The following is a 22,471-nucleotide window of genomic DNA, read 5'->3' as shown; positions in this document are numbered from 1 at the left end:
TATTATAAATTTGTGAAAATTCCCTTTTTCCTCGGAAAATCTAAAATGCCGCGACAGGTAACCCTATAAAAATCCGCCCCAGAAAACAATTTCTCCGGTGAATTTTCGACGCTTCGTCGTTCCGCATTATTCTCTTGTAATTTTTCCATCACTGACAAGCCTAATAAACATGTAAATTTCTATTTAAGACACGCAAGGAAATCGTCTCGATTTAAATTTAAATAGAACGTAAAACAGGACACGCCATCCTCCTTTGACGTCAACTACAAAGGAACATAAGTGTCACGCTGGTTTTAATTTTATCACCCAACTTGATAAAAAACGAACGAGACTAAATCGCTCGGTATAAAAGCACGAAGATAACGAGACGGTGTTTTTACACATCAGACATTGCTCTACCTTTTCGCTCTACAAACATGCCCTGTAATTCTATTCAAGATGTTGCATCCACTGCATCCGGTCTCTGAGAGGTACTTCCTCAATTGTTGCAGCGCTCGTAAAACTACAGGGCAAACAACTGACCTCAGTTTATATTTTTAGTTAGTCCTTTAATTTTAAAGGCAAATTTTTGCTGTTAGCTATAAAAGAGGAGCTTTATGCGAAAGTAGAGCACTCATCCTTATAATCTGTTAAGAAGAAAATTCAACAAAATACCTCGAATGTAGGTACAAAAATTTGTAAAGACATCTTAAATTTCTTTCTAGAATTATTGTTCATAACCTTTTCTAGTTCCAGATTTTTGATAGTTTTTACACTTCTGTGAAATTTCAAATTATTTTCGGATCTCTAAATTCTTATACTCTGGCACTCCTATTACCAGTTCCTCGCTTCTTTTTTCTTTAGATGCTTCAGACCTTCACACCTTTCCGATTAACCATATTCCTTAGGTTTCAAATCCGTGCTCAAAATATATGACTAAGTTATGACCGATTAAAGTTTCGAATTTTTATTTCAAGTTTCGATTTATAAATTTTTAAAGCTCACTATCTCCAAAACTACAACAGATATTAAGAAACGGTTTGCGCCATCGTTTTTCTTGTATTGATTAGATGATTTGAATTATTTGGTTATTATAGATTCTTTGAATTAAATTAAAATACTTAAAAATAAACATGCACCAGCCATAAAGACAATAATTAACTTCAGTCAGATATCAATAAAAATAAAAACTATCATGGGTATGATGTTAGAACTAGAAAGGTAAACTAATTTAAAATAAATACCAACGATAGTTCTTTAATAGCCTTGTACTTCTATAAGTTGCTATCAACTTATTGTTGTAAACTAGCTTGGACATCAATAGCGCACCTAATTAGTTGCAATTTACCACAACCAGCAAGAACTTTGTTTCTCAATAAAAGTACACATGAACTGCAGGACCTAATTACTACAAGCACATTATTCTAATAATTATGTTTGCTTCGGATTATCTTAACTTCTAGTGCATATTTATCAAGTTTAAATGGAGTTTTATACTGAATAGAAGTAATTAGTGGTTTGGCGGTAGGTAAATATTAGTTGTAAAATGTTTGTACTAACCATAACTTCAGTTTCTGCAGTATTATGTAAATTAACTGTCGTATTTGACACGTTTATTTAGTTCGCGGATTTCTTAAAGATTAATGAGGGAGTGCTGATTTAAATGTTTACTAGGCGTACATTATAACTTTGAAAAGTGATAATGAATAATGCAGATGTTTCCTTTACCAACTTCATTTCCTGATAATGGAAGGTATGCATATTCAATACTGTCTCCTCCTTTATTAATTTTTCTCCACAATTCAATACAATACAATGATGCTGGGGAGTTTGAAAGTTCTGATTTGGAAGCTCCACGGGAATCAATAAAAAGAGAAATAATTTATCTTATCTATACGCTGATGTTTACTGGAACCTTTAAATTATCAATTTCTTCATCGCTGCGAATGTGAGTAGTCAAAATTCGAAGACTTATCTTAATAATCATCTTGGGTATCATTCAGCAACATGCTATTTTTGTAGAAATAAGAAAAAGCGGAATCGGAGTTTTCCACGCTCTAGGCTAAATATCGATGCGCACGGCGGAAATAGAAAAGTTTTAGCACACTTTTTTTGCAACTTGAAATTTGCTGTTTGAAATGCAAACTTTTCTACCTTGACAGATTCATCGTGCTGTTACTATTTCAATCTGAGCGATTTGTGGTTATTAAAAATTCCATCGGAGAAGAAAACGCGTTGTTTGTTCATTTTCTTTGAGTTAATATACCGAAACTTCGTTCCTGACATTTTCCACGTAATGATATTTGTATGGATTCGCGTAACGAAGAAGAGTTGCAGTGGCGGGTACATCAGGAAAATTCTCAGAGGTGGAAACGCCACTGACAAACTTGACAATCGTAGAAGGCACGCGATCTAAATATAAAGAAAACTCGCGATTTTTCATTTGCTCAATTGACGGGGAAATAAAACCGGCGAATACTTTTGTGTTCCGTAATTGAAAGCAGGAGGATTCGATTGCGAGAGATGAATAAGTAAACGGCAAATCCTCTCCGGCTCCGCTAATGAAGGCGATTGATTTTGCTCTTCCCGTCGGTCATTTGCGAGAACAGATTGTTAGGCAAATTTTGAAGGGTTGTGCTTTTCTTCACTAAAACTAATTATTGACGTTTTGCTTTCTGACGCGTTCGTTTTTAGTTATTGGAAAGTACTTTCCAGTTCATTTACATAGAAATGAGACACGTCGAAATTTCGGCAGGTATAAAAAATCGAAGCATAAAACATGTCTCTGTTTCTCTATATTGTATTTTTTACGAGACGCTCGACCCTTTAGCTGAAGAGCCTCAACCGTCGCAAGATCCACCAGCAGTAAAGTTTGCAAATGAACGTCACTTTTTGTCGCAAAGCGGGGATCCTCAACGGGCCGTGGACGTATAACGAGCGGTGATGAAGTCCTAGAGGTTGATGCTACCCTAGGGACTCCTGTTCCCTGTCTGTTCGACCGAACTACGGTTAAAAACACATCCATTTTCTTTCTCCAAGAGAGTCGCGCGGTCATGCGTAATCTTGGTCTGTAATGAGCACACGACACAACCGCGGCCCTAAATTTTGTTTAATAAGAAAAAAAGTTGTGATAAATAAGGCGGTGCAAAGAGGAGGGCCATTAACGCCATGCCAAGACCCATTTTAATAAACGCTCTCTTATATTAAATAAATATCTTCCATGGGGTGTGTTAAATTACGGCAACGGGCGGAGGACGAGCCCATTTGCATGTGTAAAGCTTCGAGAAAATGGGAAACTTCATTATTTTTGAGTGACGGTGGGGATTTTCTTTTAGATTGATAATAATTACGGGGAGCAGCTGGAGCATAACTCTAACTAGGATCTAAATGTAGACCAGTTCCAATATTTGAACTAATTCAGCGCGATCGCGGTCGGGGTGATTAATGTTCATATGTACAGACACCAAGAAACGATTTTCTCTTATTACTAAAGGGCAGATTTCAATAAAAAAATAGTAACAAAGTTGGGATAGTCGCAATTTTTCCAGTTTAATTAATATGAAAGCCACAGAATGTTAGTTTAACTCCCGCGAAATACAATCATCTTTGTGTTGACAGAACGGTAGCAAAATCACTTTCCAATGCCTAATATTTATTTAGTTCTGAGTTTAGTAGAAATTCCGCTTATCAGATCATGAACGGGTGTTTATGCTATGAAATCCATAATTAGTTTAGTTTGTACTTGCTCGTCTTTCGACTGAAAGCCCTAAGAAAACGACATTGAAATTAGATTATTATTATCGAATAGATTCCGCACAGTCTGGCACGTTGTCAGCTCTGCTCTCGAGAAGGCGTCTTTTCTCTCTATGAAAGCAGAAGAACTATCGACATAACTTAACAAACTTGCCAGCCTCTTATTTTAAGCTCCGCAGTCTTTGTTCGAAAACCTGACGTGAATTTCGAACGCGTTTTTCACTTTACAAACTGCTCGTTTTAAATGCTACATGGCGTTTTGCACATATTTTCTGAAGAATTTATCGATTCGCCGCTGCCAACGTAATAAAATTTAATTACGACGCGATTGTTAAAGGGTTGGAGCAATTAACAGAAGATTGTAAAAGTCTTTCAAGAATTCCGTGTTAACAGCTTGACAAACTATGAAAGTGGTGAATGTACGTATAAATCGATTCTGACAACGCTAATACATTTTTAAACAGTTTGTACATGAGACAACTTCGGTATAATTTAATTACAACATCCTCATTACGGATGTGTGCAATTAACGAACGGATCAAGAGATCTTGGTATCGTCACCTCGTTCAGGAAGAGACGGGTGAAGAGAAGTAAATAAGTCTGCAAAGCAGTAGAAACACGGTAATTTAATTACTTGCCAAACCAATTAATTACAGCCGTGTGAACCCTTTGCCCTAACCATTCCTGGTCTCCTCGATTTGTGTACGCGATGTGTATGGCATCGGCGACGGAAAGCTTTGTCTTCCAAGCTTTGATCAATTATTTAACATGACGGCAATATTAATAAATAATATAATAATTGAAGAACCGAGACGAATGCTTACCTTATCTACTATTTATAGCCAGTTTATGAAAACACCGTCTGGTTTCAATTGAATTATTTATAAATTTATGTAAGATATTTCTATCAAATGTCTCGTTATAAGAATCTGCCTCATGTTTTCATTTCTCTTTATTTAAAATCGTTTATAGGACTTTATTTATGATAAGTAACTCTTTATATTCTCACGGAATTTGGTTTTATGTTAGCGCGATTTAAAAAGTTAAATAAAAAAAGTAATATCTCAAATAAAAACTTTAGGATAGCAATATTTTACCAAAAAAAATAATTCGTTACGCACAATTTAACATTGTGTTTCAGTTCCCGAGAATTTATGACAATTTTGTGCCTTAAACAAGGACAACGCGTGTTGTTGTCCTAAAAAATGCAAAACTTTTCTCAAGAGTGCAAATCTTGGAATAATTTGCACAGAACAGTTTAGCCGCTTGTTATTCTCTCTTCATTCTTACGTCATCCTTGTTAACTCAGCTTTTAAGAAGTTAATGCTTACTTTACACTCCATAACTTAATTTACTCCTTTCCCGGAAACCTAATGAACAAAATGAAATTATTCGTATACACCGCAAAGTTTTTCCAAGCGAGTGTCTCCGTAATGTTTGGGCATGCCGCCCCCTATAAAACAATTATTATTGCAAGTCTAGAGAAGGGTGAGCTGAATTCCCAACTGTGCACTTTTTAATCACACTTAGCCGCTTTTAGCTTTCCACGGGAAATCCGATAAAAACTTCGGAAATAAAGCCCCGCGGAATTTAAGCCTGCGTTACCTTTCTTCGGTCTCCGGGGCCGTTTAAACCATTACACCATCATGCTAATCCCAGCCCAGGTATGTTTTCGTCCCGGAATTATGATTATATTGTCGTTTCGCGTCCGGAAAATTCCGGTTTGCCGGAGCGAGGGAGGCGGGCGCGTGTAGGAAGTTGGGAGTTAGTTTTTCGCGACAGTAATCCCCGAAATAACTCCGCGGGGGATTGTTACTAAACTCCAGTCGAACTTCATAATGCAGCTGAAGGTCCACTTGTTCCGGCTAAAGCTCGCCAAGTTTTTCATTTCGGACGGATAAGTTTTTAAGTGAATGAATTTTATTTACCGGAGCTTTGAATGGGGCGAGTATGAGATGATAAGTGAGGGTTGGAGTACCGCTTCCGGCTGGGAGCGGTACTTTCCGGACAACTTTAGGGACATAAACTGCGGTAATAGACTCTGTCAGAGAGTTATGAGATCAGGAACAAACCCTCACTGTACAAGTAAACTTGAGGTAAACTCCTCTTCTTTCTGTATTTCCAAAAATTGCAGTTTTACTCGTTTGAATGGTTTGAAATCGATGAGTGAACTCCCAAACCGAGTCAGTGATTTTTTAAAGCAGTTAAACGTGATTGATTACAACGAAATTCGCGCTAAAAACAGCTTGGATGCAAATAGAGTTAAATGACCAGTGAATATGCAGTATCGAATCAATCATCATTAAGAGAATCTCAGTTCGCTTCCATGATGAACGATAGACATATAATTGGAATTCTTTCCATCCCCCTTGAAAAACTCATTCAACAGATTAGAAGCACGCCACCTCGGAATAGTATCACTCCGCCCTATTCAAATACCGATACAATTTCGAATTTAAGGTGGAATTCAAACAAGTCCTAAACAAACGCACCCCACACTCGCATTAAGCATGCCATCGGCCGGATTATGCCCGGATCATCCCCTAACTAATACACCGATACCCTCTCACGCGGGACATTGTCGACGAGACTTAGCGAAAGGGTAAGTGGCCCATTGTTTCCATCCTCGATCCCTTTACCGGAAATCCAGAGCCGATGATGGATTCGCACTGCGTCACGAGAGTGAAAAACAGGCGCGAGATGTTGCCTGGAGGCGCACTTTGTGCATTATTCCGGTTCCGGTCCCTGCTCCGGGGCTCGGATTGCCATTCTTTGACATTATACGGCGTTAATGCGCTGGAGCGAACTAAAGCAGATTTTAGAGTTAGTCAAACGAACGCATGTTTATCCTGTTTTTATAATAAGACGATTTTTACTCCCTCGGGAAAGTGCGTTAATTAAAGATCCCGAAATATTTTTAAAAATTCTATGAATTTAATTACTAAATAACGGCTTCAAGTTTAAGAAGTTGGGAGGCTTTGCCATCTCTGCAACAACTTTTTAAACTCGAATTTTATCCGGATCCTGGATATAGTATAAAATAGAGTAGAAGAATATTTAATACGCTTTGATATTATTGGGAAATGGGGAAAATAGGTTTTGCCAACAAACATTTTCTGGAGCCCTAAAACCAAGAGATTTTTGAAATTTTTGGAGCACAAAATTGTCTGCAAAATTTATTTCAGCACCAAGAACAGTGCCGTTTCTTACTAAAGTGTTTTTTTTTCTACTTCTCAAATTTTCGGTAATTTAAAAATACAACAGTAATAAATTTAATAATAACTTAATAAATAAGGAAACGAGAAATTTTTGAAATATAGGCACAATTTTTGAAATTGGTGGAGGCGCGTTTCTTATTAAACAAAATTAATTTGTAATTGCTTATTAAGACTTCAATTTAATAAAGTGTGACAATTTGTCTTTAGATTTAGGGTTGTTTTACAGAAGCTAAGTTAAATCTTTAATTTAGACTAAATACAAGGTGTTTATAAATGTTTCTAGCATCAAGGGTGTGCTCTGGAATATAACTATCTTGAAAATTATTTATATTGTTATTTACGTCAATGACGTTTCAGTTACAGTTTTGTCTCCGGGTTTTTGATTTTCAGGTTTTAAACCACAACTAGAACAGTTTATTTCTCAAAAATTACTTTGCACCATGTTTGAGGTTATCTGCAAATGTCAGTTGAAAAATCGAAACCTACATTTGTAATAAGCGGCAAATTTCTTTGACATTCCATAGCCACCCTTGATGCTAGAAACATTTATAAACACCTTGTATTTAACATCATTTTAAAGTGACATTGATCGTATTTCTGCCAATCACATGTCAGCAATTGTCAAATTAGTTGTAAAATTAACTTAATTACAATTAAATTATTGTGTAAACCGGCTTTTAGTCTAACTGAAGACACAATTGATAAATTTTCGAAATGTTACAGAATTAAAGAAAATATATTTTTTTAGAATTGGAAAAAATGGTGAGAGCGCAATTTTCTTATTACAAAAAATTAATTTGTAATTTCTCTTTAGTTTATTTTCGTTTTCGTGGTTCTTCTTCTTGTCCATTTCATTTTTAACACTTTTTAGCGGTTGTTTATCTATTTTTGTCTCCTGTTTATCGCATTTATAACATAGGTCGACAATTTTTTTCTGGGTTTCTGTTCTAATGCATAGATTCTGACGCTAGACATCGAAAGACACTAATATTTTAGTCTTCTTAGCTTCTAAAGTTTGCTTTTGTGAGTGATACATCGACAAATAAATATTGAATTTTTTATTGATTTTACGAGCAGAAAGTGGTAGTACATTGATCAAAACGGTAGCAAATTACATTTTACACAGCAGTAAGTGTTTACTTGTCTATTATTGTTGTAAAAACCGTTTTTGGGTATAACTGAATTAAAAAATGTCGTCAAGATAGTGTAAATAAGATATTGCTACATTTTGTTTTATTTGAGATGAATTTATGAAAGTATAAAACAAAAAATGTTTTTTGACAACAAATTTAAAGCATTGTGACGCTTATTTTAATTTCTTAATCCGGAATCAAGATAAACATTGGATACCTCATTTTGCCTGTGTTTACTTCAAAAATACTTTAGAACAGATTAATATTTTTGTAACTTGAATATTCAATAACTGTTATTACTATACGGAAAAATTATCAGAATAAATCCCAATTCATCTTAATTCTCATACAAGCAAAAGAAAATGACTAAATATTTATTTTTGGACTTGATTTTTTGTTATTTTAAATTTGTATGCTATTATTCTTGAATTAAAAAGACTCCGATGTTCAGCAAAAAAAAATCTATTTGTACTTAATAATAAATTTATAAAAATTCAATCATTTTTCTTAAAAATTCGAAAAATTGCTCTGGTTTTTACAAAAGCAAATTTTGATCAAAAAAAAATATTTTTCCCTTTGTTGGTAACGTAGAAGAAACCAAAATTTGACATTCAGAAGCCAGACCCAAAAATCGTGTCGACCGGTGTATAATCTGTTATAATCCACTTATTTTATCTACATTTTTGCGTCATTTTCTTTTTGTGTTTATCTCTTTACACTAAATACAGGGTCCGCCAAAACTAGTGCCCCGGACCAAAATCGCTATTATTTATGAAGCTATAAATTTTTTTTGTATTTAGAGGAAACGTAGCGCTAAAAATATGTGACTTAAACTACGTTTTTCAAAAATCAAAATTGAGAAATCGATGGCAAACTTAACCTATTATGTTCCTTATATCGACAAAAGCATGAAGTTCATATAGAAATGTGAATTAAAAGATGTGGTACCAAAATTTTTAATAATTCTTAAAAATAATTTTAATCCCAGTAAGATTTATGACAATTCTTTCTGAACCGCAAGTTAAACTATAAAATGTGGTAGGCAAAGCCCGAATACCCTGTATGTAGCAAAAATGTCGAAAAATAAACATAACATGAGCGCTGCATTTGTTGCCCTGTCAAGATTAACACGTCAGAGAGCAGCCCATCAATTTCCAGTCGTTCCTTTGTTACTGTCTTAAGGTCTGATTTACCGTTCCCGGTTAGAGCCAATTTACGTTAAATATTGATTGTGAACAGAGCAATTGGCGTGGTGCGTGCCCCGTTCACACGGTTACTGCTTACGTGACACGTCCCTAACTAAATTAATTACAAGGAACCGAGCAGGGATGAAGGGCGAGTTTGGAAATTTAGATCGCCTCTTTGAAAAAAACATGCTTCTGGAAAAGACGATGTTATCGCGTTACCATTTTAACCGTCGTGTAGTACATTTAGTTAATGAGGGGGCGCAAAGTGCTCTCGATGCCATCAGCGACGAACCCCCTTCTCGTCACCATAATGGACTTCAGCGAGCGGAACTTTTAAAATCGTAAAACCGAAAGTTTTGGAACGCTTTTTAACGCGAGAGGGGGCGTTAAATATTCATAACGGCTAATTGTCGATCAATTATTTAAAGGGAGGTGCGCACGATATTCCCACTTATAGCCAGAATTGTTACTAATGTGGAGCATTGATGTCACAGCCAGGAAATAAATAATTTTTGATTCGTTTTTATGTGCTCAAAACCATCAATATGTTATCAGATCCTAGCAAAGATTTAAAGCCTTTGTCAATCACTGCTATAATGTGAAAGGTTGATCGATGTCGTTTTTTATTGTATCGCGGCTCATGCTGGATTTACTGGCAATCTTTCATACTTTTTATGTTCGTTTAATATTACATTCTTCACTCAAAGAGTTGCTTAATTATTTCTTTGCGCTACATATTTGCTTTGTTGCATCTACTGGTTCACGATAACGAAAAGCTGGCACGACATTTCCATACTGTAAAGCTAATCCACTCGATTCGCTACTGCAATATTATCCGCAGCTATTTATTAACCCATTGACAAAGGGAGAGGAAATTAGCGAAGCAGCGTTTGTTCCTCTGTAAAAAGGTAATCGGCGTCGCGGCTGTTAATTCATTTCGAGCCCAATTTGAGTCGTTTAATTAAGCCGATATACTCGCTGCGAGAGTGCAGATTGAATTAAGCACATCTTAAGCCATGACGATGTAATCTCAAGCCCCAAAGCGCAAAATATTATTTATTTTAAGTGCAACAATCGCCAAAGTTTAGTCCAGTTAATTTCCTTTTATCGAACTAAGACGGCAATAAACTTGATGAAACGCAATAAAGAACTTTACAAAAGCGAAAAACTTAAGTAATGATCGCTCATTTAATTTACGACACTATTTTAACGCTGATTGGCTAACGGAATGTGTTGCATCCCACAATAAACGAACACTGCATTTCTGCCAACCTCAACGTTCAATAAACTTGTAGTTGGACTTGTTGTTTCTTCCACATGAAAGAACTTTGTTCCAGCATAGCTAACTTTGCTGACGAAATCGCTCAAATCGCATTGTTAAATAGAAGCGTTTTTGTTTAAATGGGGTGTAAACGTCCCCATGCGAACTTCCTCCTTAAAGGCTAATTAAATTTTTTAATTCGGATGAGAGGTCGTTTCAAGATGGCCGTCCGAACTAATTAGGTGGAATCCCGGAAAGAATTAGCTTCTCTACCGTATATAAACGATCTTGTTATAAACTCGATAAAGCGACACGTTCGTTGATGTCGAGTCGTTTCATTTCCATGAAGACCTTTTGCTTTGGGGGCTGTTTTGGAAACACTTTTCAATTCACATAACTGTGCTTCAAGGAGTCTCTTAAAAGATCGAAAACAATTGAAAAACAATGCTGTAATGAAGCTCTTGAAGCACTGAAATAAAAAAATAAATATTGCTTTTGAACCTTCTTGGAGGCAGACAGAATATTTACGGTACAATAATATTATTTTCCACGTAATAACCCTTTGCAATACAGTGGTAGCATAAGCGCAATATTTCGTTTTGGGCAGTCTGCACTCGTTTCAAAAAGCCAAAACTAAAAAGTATCCCCAGGACGTAACACTCCTCTACGTTATCTAATAAAGCGGCCGGGAGCAGGAAAGAGTGCTTTACTTTTTACCACTCCGCGGAGACAAAAACTTTGAGAAAAACTCGACTGAATCTCATTTGTCTTGGGCACGCGACAATAAAATGTTTTAGTAGTTCCATTAGTCGGTGCCACGTTTTGAAGACCATGATGTGACCATAATATATTGTTTGAGGAATACGCTCGTTCTTTGTATTACAATGCGATTCGTGTGCTGTGCAACACCCGGTGCTCTTTTTTGCTAGATTTTTCTCGGTAGAAAAGAGCTCGATATTGACGAAATCCGGGTAAGCAAATAAATCCGACTATTTTTAATCTTATCCAATTATTCCGGTATTGAGGGTAAATATCTAGGTCCCTTAAAAACATGTTTTTGTCCGTTTCCGAACCGCACTCTTGTTTATTTTTTTGTCCGTGTTTGTAATTCCGCTCCTTGAAAAATATCAGAGAAACTTTGCCGAATTTATTATTAAAATATTCTAGTTGTCGCCAAAATGCGAGAGTTATTCAAGCCGCAGCTAACAAACTTCCCAGTCGCGATCTTAAATTATAAAAAGCTTAGTCGACTTCAACTTCGCCAAACTGTCTAGTCACAGTACTCACCCCTCTGTCCTTGCAATAATTCTAATTAAATTATTCTCTGAGAGAACCGCCCGTCCAGACTTTACCGACAATTAATTTTAATTTAATTAGGAACAGACTGAGTCGTGTATGGGTTTGCTTAATCGAGTTTTAAGCCCGCGGAGCTTTAGGTAGTGATTTTTAGTTATAAATTAAAAACTTTGAAGAAAAACGCGGTAATCAATTACTATCGAAGTTTTTCTTTAGAAGTGTGCGGACCACTCGAACACAATCAAGTTTCTGAAGTAATTGTACCGTAAAATTATAATTGAGATTGAACAGAACAACTCTGCAAGTCAGTCGCGGCTCTCGGTAAACTTCTTAATTAAAAGCAAATACTCGGGGAAAAACCCCATCTGACCAGACTAGCCCTGGTATAATTTAAAACTAATCTCCCTTGTTTTCTAGATTTAATTTCAATTTTTGGCGTAGATTTTCTAGTAAGGGTTCGTTTAAACTAGAGAGGGGATGGAGTGGTTTTAATCCCCAGTTAATACGACACGAATCTGCCATGGTGGCCCGTTAAAATAAATTGCTTGGGACATAGGAGTGAAACAGTGGCGCGACCGACAAAAATCTACATAAACACACATACAATTTTAATCTTTCTTCAAGCCGACCATGTTGGAGTTATGTTATATGAAAACTTAGATATGACTGGGGATTTTCAGGCACTCGAAAGTCGTGTCAAAAGAATAAAAAATAATGAGAGACTTTTAATAAAAAGTTTCGGCGTTGACGGACAAATTAACTTCAGCCATGTGTTGTGATTAAATTACTACAAATTATGACGCGGAAAATAATATTTGTTCTAATTTCCCACATTAATTAAGAGCAAATAATGACTGAGGCTGGGCTATACGTTATTACAAACAACCTATTTGGGGTTAACACTCATTTATTGTGCTGCGCAATGTTCGAACAAACTTATTTACCTCAATTATAATCCGAGTATAATTCGGTTATTGGTCGATTTATAATTGATTAATTTTCTTTCGGTGGGTCCGAATTACGTTTGGAACTAATTATTGTCGACGGGCTTTTAGTTTCAAAGAAAAATTCGTTTTACAAATATCAATAACCGCGGCCGAGTACAAAATGCAAAAAGCGTAGCACGACTTTACAATTTGCATATACATACAAGTACATAATAAAATATTAAAATGGGAGTAAGAGCTCGAGAGAATTAATTCCATTTTTGTTCTTTTACTACAATGCAAATAGATTTAGAGTTTTTTGTAAGAAACCAATTTATTCACATGTGTTATCTGAAACTAGAAACGCCATTAAAATAACACTGCGATTTATTCCAAGCGAAAATGACGCTTACAAAAGCTGTTTTCTCTATATTTTAAATATTTATCAATAAATGCGTTTTTAACTGAAAAGTTTTTCGACTGCATTTACCGGATTTAGAGGTAAATCATTTATGCGTCAGGAATAATAGATGTGCTGTCTGACACATTTATTTTCATAATTCCATGAAAAATAAACAGTCAAATATTTTGAGTAATTTGCTAAAAATGTATGAAATAGTTTCGCTTGGAATTAATATATCAATTCGTGTGTGGAAAATCATATGGATAAAATAATTAAACAACTGGGCTATGCAATAAATCCAATATCAAAAAGGTTCATCGCTCATAATTCATTTATTAAAACTACATAATCGGCAATTTTTGCCCTTTTTGTATTCCCTAAATTTAGAGAAATTAAAACTGTCGTATGTACTGTTGATGCATTTATTGTCGAGTTCGTTAAATTTTGATACTGAAAATCTTCCAAGTTTATTAATTTCTTCAAAATTTCAGATTTTTCACATATTTCTTCTTTAGATTCTTTATAGTCCACGCAATTTGGATACAAAATCGATGGACAGAGAAAAAATTCCTTTTCCTTCTCTGATTTCTTAAAATTTTTAGCTTTTCCACATTTTCCTGTTTATCTAGCTCTCTTCATTTGATTGAAAAATTTTTCTCGCAAAAGTGGGCACTGAAAAAAAATCCGCGAGTCGTCATTCTTCAGGAATTGCGAAGTGCGAAGATTTTAACCCTATATCAGACACCGCATTTTTAAAGTTCAGTTTAAGCCATCGAAAAGTTGGGAATAAAAACGTTAATTAACAAGTGGCAAAAAATGTCTTTATTCGGAGTTCCCGTCAGTTTGGCAATAGTCGTGGCAGAGAAATGTTGGTGTCACAGTGGCTAAATTGTCATATTTTAGACTATTTTAAGTTAAATTTTTTTATTCTTTGCCAGTGGTTTCTTCAAAAGTGCTGCGATGAACCTAAAGTTATAAAAGTGATTTGTTTACGGGTGAAACTAAATTTATGCGTGATGACGTTGTGGATTGTCGAATGGAGGGCATTTGATCATTTTCCGGAATAACTTCAGGTAACTTTTTTTATATTTCACCCCATTTGAATTTTGATTTTTTTTCCAGAATCATTATCTACAGCGGTATCTGATATTGTGGTTCAAATAATTGCGCTTTATTCGGGTTCATCATGTATATCTCTACAAAGGGCAGTCTCAATCCTAAATTAAGATAAATAAAAATTGTGGTATGTACTGCTGAAGCATTTCTTGCCAAATTTTAAAAAATCATTTTTTGATTTCTTTATATTCATCCAATTTTGATGGGTAGGTACTGGAAACTTTTCAGGTTTATTAATTTCTCCAAAATATCAGATCTTTCACATGTTTTTTCTTTAAATTATTCATAATCCACAAAAATTGATGGATAGAGAAAAAATATGCTTTTATGCTAAAAAAAATTTTTTTTCTCTCCTAACTTCTTTGATTTCTTCAGATTTTCAGCTTTTACACATTTTGTTTTCCAAAACTTTTGCAGTGTACTTCCAAACATTCTTTAGGGAATTTTATAGAACATTTTTAATTTCTTTGCTCCTTGGAATCAAATTTACAAATTTTACTTATTTCTAAAGATTTGCGGTTTTTACACATTCTTTAATTTTTTTCAACTCTGCTCCGGATTCTGTCAAATCTTTTGAATCTTTTAGTTTTTCTAATCCAATTGGTCCTCAGATTCTCATTTCTCTAAATAGTTTGAATCTTTTGTTTATTTTAGGTTTTACTCTATTCATTCAAATCTTTTAAACTATTGAGATAGTTGAGCCTTTCCACATCCATCAGCTTTTTCTGATCCAATCATCTTTAAAAAAATTTAAAACGTACAAAAACCTAAAAAATTTAAGACATTTTGACTTGAAAAATGATACTCTAAAAACGCAATCAGTCAAAGAACTTAACAGTTTACAGGACTAAATGATGAAGACATTGTGTTACGAAATCCTTGAAATTACACAACCACTAATTAAGGTAGAAACTATAAAAACCATTCTATATGTTTGGAGACATGGCAAGATTATAATCCCACTTTTTAGGAACAAAAACTCCAATCACCAGTAAAACTTTTAATTAACTTTAAACGATCTAAACACGCCCATAAAAACAACAAACTTTTGGAATTGTAGCAATAAACGTATCGAATTTCGATCTTTCGTGCAAGAACTAATACCATTTAACAACAGAACAAATAAAATAAAAGCAGGATGTACAATGGTCCTAAAAATGCGCAGTTACCAAATCCCATTAATTGCTATCAACTCGTTCGAAAATTCGAACATTTTTTTTTCAATTTAAATAAGTACATTTTCAAGCATGTCTCCCATTGTGTAGCATCCCTAACGTTAGGGTGGATTATCGACAACAGCAGTGCGTCCGGGAAAATGATCATATTTCAACGCTGATTTCTACATTGAAAGGGAAGAATGCGAGAGCGCATTGTCCATTTAATTCGGTTACATAATGGAAAACATGACGGCCGACGTGTTCCAATTATGAAAAAACATACGGTCGAGGGTCGGAAACCAGGGGCGGAACGTGCATTATTTATGGTGTCATCGCGGGCACGAAACCGTAAAAAAAACATTTTTGAGACTGGGGCAGTGACATTTGTGTTTGTTTTTGGCGGGAGAGAAAATTCATTTCATTCGGTCTTTAGCTGGTTGATACTCCCCCGCCTGTGGAATCCTTGAACCGCAAGATTATTCGACATCCCATTCAACTTTCCCCTTTTGCGAACGCAACTAATTAATTATAGCCGAATGACAGTTCATATTTTACAGGTCGTTAGTTAATTAACGTGTTAAGCATGTCGGCGCTTTATCGACTCTTCTGGAACGCAGCGTCGTGACGGCAGCTAATTTGAGTGCAAGGCGCCGGTTCGAGGTGGCAGTCGGGCAAACATCCCTCAAACCATTGTACAAAATTTTGTCCACTCAGCAAAGAGATTTCATCAGACATGTGCGCCGAGCATAATATAGATATAGGGAAATAAAGAAACCAAGAATAAGTCATATAACCCCGTAAAAAACAAGGGTACAGACGCAGCATTTCTTGGTATCGAACGGGGGTGGCCTTTTCAACTTCTACCCTCTCGGACATGATCAACTGAACTTGATTTTGCGGACTTGAGAAAGTAACGCAATTATGAAATTCAGCACTTCAATTAATTTTTTATACTACGTTATAATTGGTTGTAATTTCATTTACATTTAGATTAAAAAAAAAGTGCTGGCGTAGCAAAAGCATTTAAAAATAATTCGTTCCATTTCAGTAACGATTTAATTATTAATTTTAAATTTGGCAGTGGAAGCTTTTGATGGTGTTGTGGCCTTTTTTTTTAGAAAGTCACGCTTTTCACGACCCAAGGAGAATTTTACATATCTATGTTTCTTGAATGTTTGTAAATTCGCGCATTTCCATTCGTTGCGGCACCGTGGGAAATTGAAAAATATTCATTGGAGTCGAGTTGGACGAAAGTTTTACTCTTTTACAAAAGGATGAGAGTATATCGGGCTAAAATTCAAATTTCCCGCCACATTGGAATTGTCTGATTAGATGGAAACGTGAGATTTTTCTTTGATTTTAATTGATTATCAGAGTGCCTCTCCCGGGCACAAAATTAAACTTTCAAATGCATCCCGAATTAAATAGATATACATCGCATTTTACGACACCTATTGCTTTTTATGAAACTATAAAAAACGAAAGGATCAACTATAAATTTTTTATATTATTTCTGAAACGCCGCATGTTTTCTATAGCCTCTAGCATCTATCATTTCTAACTTTTACTAAAACGCCAAACAATTCGCTTTGTTTAACATTAAAAAATGTCATTTAAGTTGAACAAGAGTATTTTCTATATTTCCTTTGAAGTTTCGTTACACAATTAAATCAAATAATGGCTTTGTGTTCGATAATTCGCTAGAGCGGCGAAAATTCCTCGACCGAGAAAATGTTTCTCTCGATTCAAAGTTTGTAACCAACGAGGTCACCAAAATCCCAACGCCTAAACACTTTAGGCCGGTTCCAAACTTTAATTTACTGGAATACCTGTTTGACTTTCAGGATCATGAGTTAATTCGCAACGTAGTTAATTACAGACCCGACTTTTATCTGCGGCTGGTTTTAAACAAGAAATGGGAGAATGATGCATAATATGCTATTGATTTTATCATATTGTTCACAAACTTATATTGCAAAAGTTTGGCTTATCCATAAAGAGTAATTGAATACGAAGTATAAGGTTTCATTAGTCTGCAGATATTATGGAACAATAACAATTAACCGCCCTTTTCCAACAAGATTTAATCATGACTTCTATTATCATTAGTAGCATCTGCTATAAAACTTTGGCGGATCAACAATCGTTAAAACTAAAAATATCTGTCATTTTGATTTATGGCATCTAAATGTGGTTAATAGTCTTGCGTCTGGTGGCATTATTTATGAAGAGTTTTCAGGATAATTCATAGATGGAGAACCCATAGAATCGAGTAAAACTAAACTAGTAAAACTAAATACAGTAGATTCTTGATTACCCGAGTCCCGGTTATTCGAGTTTTCGCGTTATTTGAGCAACCATTTCGCGTTATTTGAGTGGTTTTGAATTCCTCCGCGTTATCCGATCCAATCCGGAATTTTATCCGAGTTTTTCCAGAAATTGAATAATGTAGACAAAAACAGAATTCTAGAAGTTTTGAAATTTTTGTAAATTGTACAACAAATAAAAACAATAACACTGTGAGACAAATTCAAATTAATTTTGATTACCTTTTTTAAAAATTGCTCCTTTGTTACCGAAACAAAGTGCCAAACAGTATTTTTATCTCAAAAACTTCGAACCATTTTTTTATTTTGTGAATTTGAAAAATAGAGCTTGTTTTTCAGGTTTATTTAAACTGGGTTATTCGGAAGTATACTGCATTAATTTCTTTGTCTTTTTGTGCGATTTTAGAAAATTTTCAGGTATTTTATAGTGTCTAGAATTAATTACAATTGGTGAAAGTTTTAAAATAGCACACGTTTAGTAGTCTTTTTAATAGTTTTGAGTGTTGGCAGAGGAGGACCAAGGTCCTGATGAGCGCATGAGAAAATGTGCCACGTAAAAAATTCTCTTAGATGTTTGAGATGTTATAGATTCTTTTGGTTGTTTTTAGGTTCACTACAGCTTCTTTTCTTTACCTTTTTACATTTTGTTGAGTCTTTTTAGATTTTCTTCCATATTATTTAAATTCTTTTTAAATTTATCTGGAATTTTTTTGGGTCTCTGTTTTTTTTTAATTTCCATTGATTCTGTTTAGAGCCTCTACAGTTTTTATGGTCTCTGGTTTTTTTTGTATTCACTTTTTCTAATTTCTGTAGATCCTCTAGCATGTTTTTAGATTCACTCAAATTTTTCTTAAAATGCTCTATTGTTTTTTCTCTAGATTGTGCATACATATTTTGTTTTTAAATCTTTTAAGAATTTCTTGAGTTCTTTTAAATTTTTTTCTATATTTTTTAAACCTTTAGTTTGTTGTGAGATTTTCTTTCACAGGGTGATGAAAAAAAGACTCCTAGAAATTTTTTCCTGAGCCCAAAACTTAAAACCAAAACAAAATTGGTGCTTTTTTAACTAAGATAGAAGCTTTCTTTTATAAACTATCAAAACTCTTTTTAGATAAACTTTTTATAACAATTTCATTCTTAGACATCACATTTTTTACAGTTAATAATATTCTGTACCAAAAAATAGGCAAAAAGTGCTTTAAACCAACTGTCTTAAACATTTAAAAGTACCATTTCTTGGCTTTGTAGAAACATTTTCAATGTTGCAATATTGTAAACCGCTTAGTATTAATTGCCGAATGTAAAATTTTATTAGAAAGGTTTCAGCAGCATTCTCAAGTTTTTTCTTTGAAAAAAATCCATATTGTGAAAATGAATGGGTTTAAATTAATTTTGCTTTGATTTCTGAGATGATTTAACTAAGAACATAGTACTTTCACTCATGGACGCCTTTTTTCATCACCCTGTATATTATTTTATTTTCTTAGTTTGTTTTAGAGCCTCTAAATTTTCATTAAAGTCACTAAATCTTTTTATTAAATTCACTAATTTTTGTCCGAAAATCCAAGTTTCATTTAAAGCTTTTTCAAAATTATTTCTTTTCTCTTTTGTAGCTTCTTCATTTTTGTTTCAGAATACTCAACTTTAATCATTGTGCGCCCAATTGGGGCGAGTCCGGTCCTGACTAAAGGCACCAATAGGGTGGTTCACATGTCTGGTGAGTCGACTATAAAAAATTTTGTTTATTAATTTGCACACACCGACTAAACATGTTAGTTCCTTTAATTTTTTTTAATACTGGTTTCATTTTCGTACCTTTCATCGATTTCCTCAAATTTTTGAATTTTTCGTCCTTTATTATGTTTTAGTTAATTTTTTTTTAGATATTGTTCATATCCTTCAATATCCATTTGATTTTTTAGATTCTTCCATTATCTATATTTTTCTCTACTTTTTAATTATACAAATTAAACCCTTTGAATCATTTATATTTCGATTTCCTATTTTTTTCTAAATGAATTAAGATTATGGACAAACCCTACGAACTGTTCGCAGTTTTTATGTTTGCAAGTTGTCGAACGTATTGTATCGATACAGATTATTAAGTATTTGCCACCCCTCAATTGGTTTAGTAGTAACGAAGCCTTACTTTGTCGTAGCTAAAACAAACCGAAAATAACATTCGTGCGTGAATAATAAAAGCCTCGGTCGCACCTCGCTCGAAATAATTCAGTCTGCTGACGTGAGGTTACACTTCTATTCCATTATCTCGTTTTACAATTAACCGTTTCCACATCAAGAATTTATCGCTTTCGCACCAGAGGCGATTTAATTGATAATATGACGAGCCGCCCCTGCATGTAAATTTATCGAAAGGTTGGAAGCTGCTTTCCAGGTCGTTGAATCCAGGTTGGGATCACGTACGGCTTGTTAAGGCTAATCCCGCGACCTTAACTTCGACAACACCTTAGCGAGAACAAAATAGATTTGTTACTTTGTTCGTGCATGTGTATGAAGAGAAGCTTTGTTCGACAATAAGAGATTATTTCCTTTTTACTTTTGTTTGCTTGCTCGGGTTCTGCATTTGACTAAAGCGCGGAGGGGCAAAAAATTAATTAGAAAAAAGAAGAAATCGATTTGGAAACGAGAGATTTACCCGGTATTACTCGCTTGGTTGGAAAGAGTTGAATAGTGAGGCTAGCTTTCGAATGAGCACTTTGTGTCGGTCTTTTGCTTTTTGTTCCATTTGTCTTGGGTTTTCAGAGCAAACATATTGACTCCTCCAAGTACGTAAATTATTACGAGTATTTTTTCAAGTACTTCAAGGGTAGAGATGACAGTTTTATGATATTAGATAAGGGTCCGAAGTACCGGCGTCATATTTTAATACTAAATTTTATAACTTTATTGCAACGGTAGTTACGGCGCCGTTAAATTTGCCGATGAATTTCAACGTGGCTCATAAAACTTGCATTAACGTCTACGCTGCGACCAGACGGAATATGGCGTCGTTACGTTGTGCATTGCTTTATGTTGCGATCTTTATCAGTAACGGTCGGTTGGGTGTTATTGAACCGTTCGTATATTAAATATGCAAATGGGAAGCGTCCCAGGACAGTGAAAGCTCGTTGTGCGCTTCCTGGATCTTGTTTTGCCATTATCACAGGGTTGTGCCGAACTAAGATTCTTAGCTTAGCTCCTCAATCAAAAGACCGATTTTTGTACAAGGGATCATTATTATGTTGTCACAAGAGTACGCTTTGCGTGCCTGCAATCTACATTTGTCCCCCAAAAACCGCCTTGACGTAATTTATGACATGATGGATTAATGATGTGATTGTAATAATTTTCGCTGTAAATCATTCTGTTAACTAATTTTAGCTCCCAGTGAGACCAGCAGGTCATTTGTTAAATTCACTACTAAACCTTGCGATCACAATTCTCGTTTCACAAATGGTGGATGCGCCGGGACAGCTAAAAATGCCCGATTATTAATTTTGCACGTTTGTGTTTTTGGGTTTTCCATCGGTGAATATCGTAATGGATTCGTCGCACACAAAAGAAAGCAATTTTTCACGGGAATTTTTCCCTTCATTATGGAAATTGCGCGAGCGAAAATCTGCAAGAATTGCGAGCACTTGCATCTGATTGTTTTTCATTAAGAACCGTAAATTCTTACACAAAACGAGAGAATTATTGTGAGATTAAACCGAGCGGTGTAGTAAGGAAGTAAGTGTCCTACTGGATTTTAAGGGTCACTTTATGTTCAAGTAGTAAATTCACGATCCAGAAATGCTAATTTCAGAGAATTATTCTGGCAAAAACGGTCGCTTGATAATCAGCTTAGAACAAAGCCGACCGTTTAGCCGTTAAGCGCTGGATTAAATGCAACAACATCATTGCACATCCAGACGTGAAATAAAGAGGACTGTGCTTCAACCGGACGTTTAAAAGAGTCACCTGAGACTATTTATGGGTCATAAAACGTTTTACTGGTGCACACAAATTATGGGCGCAACCAAAGTAGATACTTAGTTTTGGATACCAAAAAGTTAAACGATCTTTCATCGATGACAAGAGTCAATTTCATTTTTCTCCTTATTTCCCCGCTCGTTCATTTTCTTGTAATATGTATTCACCATCCGCATTGTTACAATCCCTGCTCGAATTTTATGGGAATCAATATCCATATTCACTTTTCGGTTTGATGCAAAGAACGTTGTAGTCAGTAGTGAAAATGTGAATTTTTCTTCGTCGCAAATATAATTACCACCGCGTTCACCTGGGCTCGGAAAAGGCGACAAATATTAATATTTCGCTGTCTAAGAACTTACAGTTGCGAGGGATTTCGAAACATAAGATAAATTCCGAACTAAATTAATTAAAACTTAAGCCTAGTTGTCTCGTATTTCTAACGAAACTCCAGAGACAATTTTAGATACTTGCAAACTCACTACTAGTACCAAAATTAATAGCTGTTCTGTCATAATCAGACAGCCCCTTATTTTATCTCCAACTCATCGATGCTTGTTAAAGACCCTCGACTTGGAACAAATCAAAAATTTGATTAATCATCAGCTAAGTGATTAATTCTTAACTTAAAACAAACTTCCGAAGTGATTAAAATAAATTGTAAAGACTTTCAAATCAGGTTCTTTTGTGATTCGAGCTCTTGTTTCTCAGTTGAGTGTTGACGCAATGAATGATTTCTGTTC

The sequence above is a fragment of the Gnatocerus cornutus genome, chromosome 7 (genome assembly GCF_029298725.1).
Source record: "Gnatocerus cornutus isolate USDA-ARS CGAHR chromosome 7, icGnaCorn1.1, whole genome shotgun sequence".
NCBI lineage: Eukaryota > Metazoa > Arthropoda > Insecta > Coleoptera > Tenebrionidae > Gnatocerus > Gnatocerus cornutus.
The sequence above is the reverse complement of the archived record's forward strand: the minus strand, read 5'-3'. Positions refer to the sequence as shown.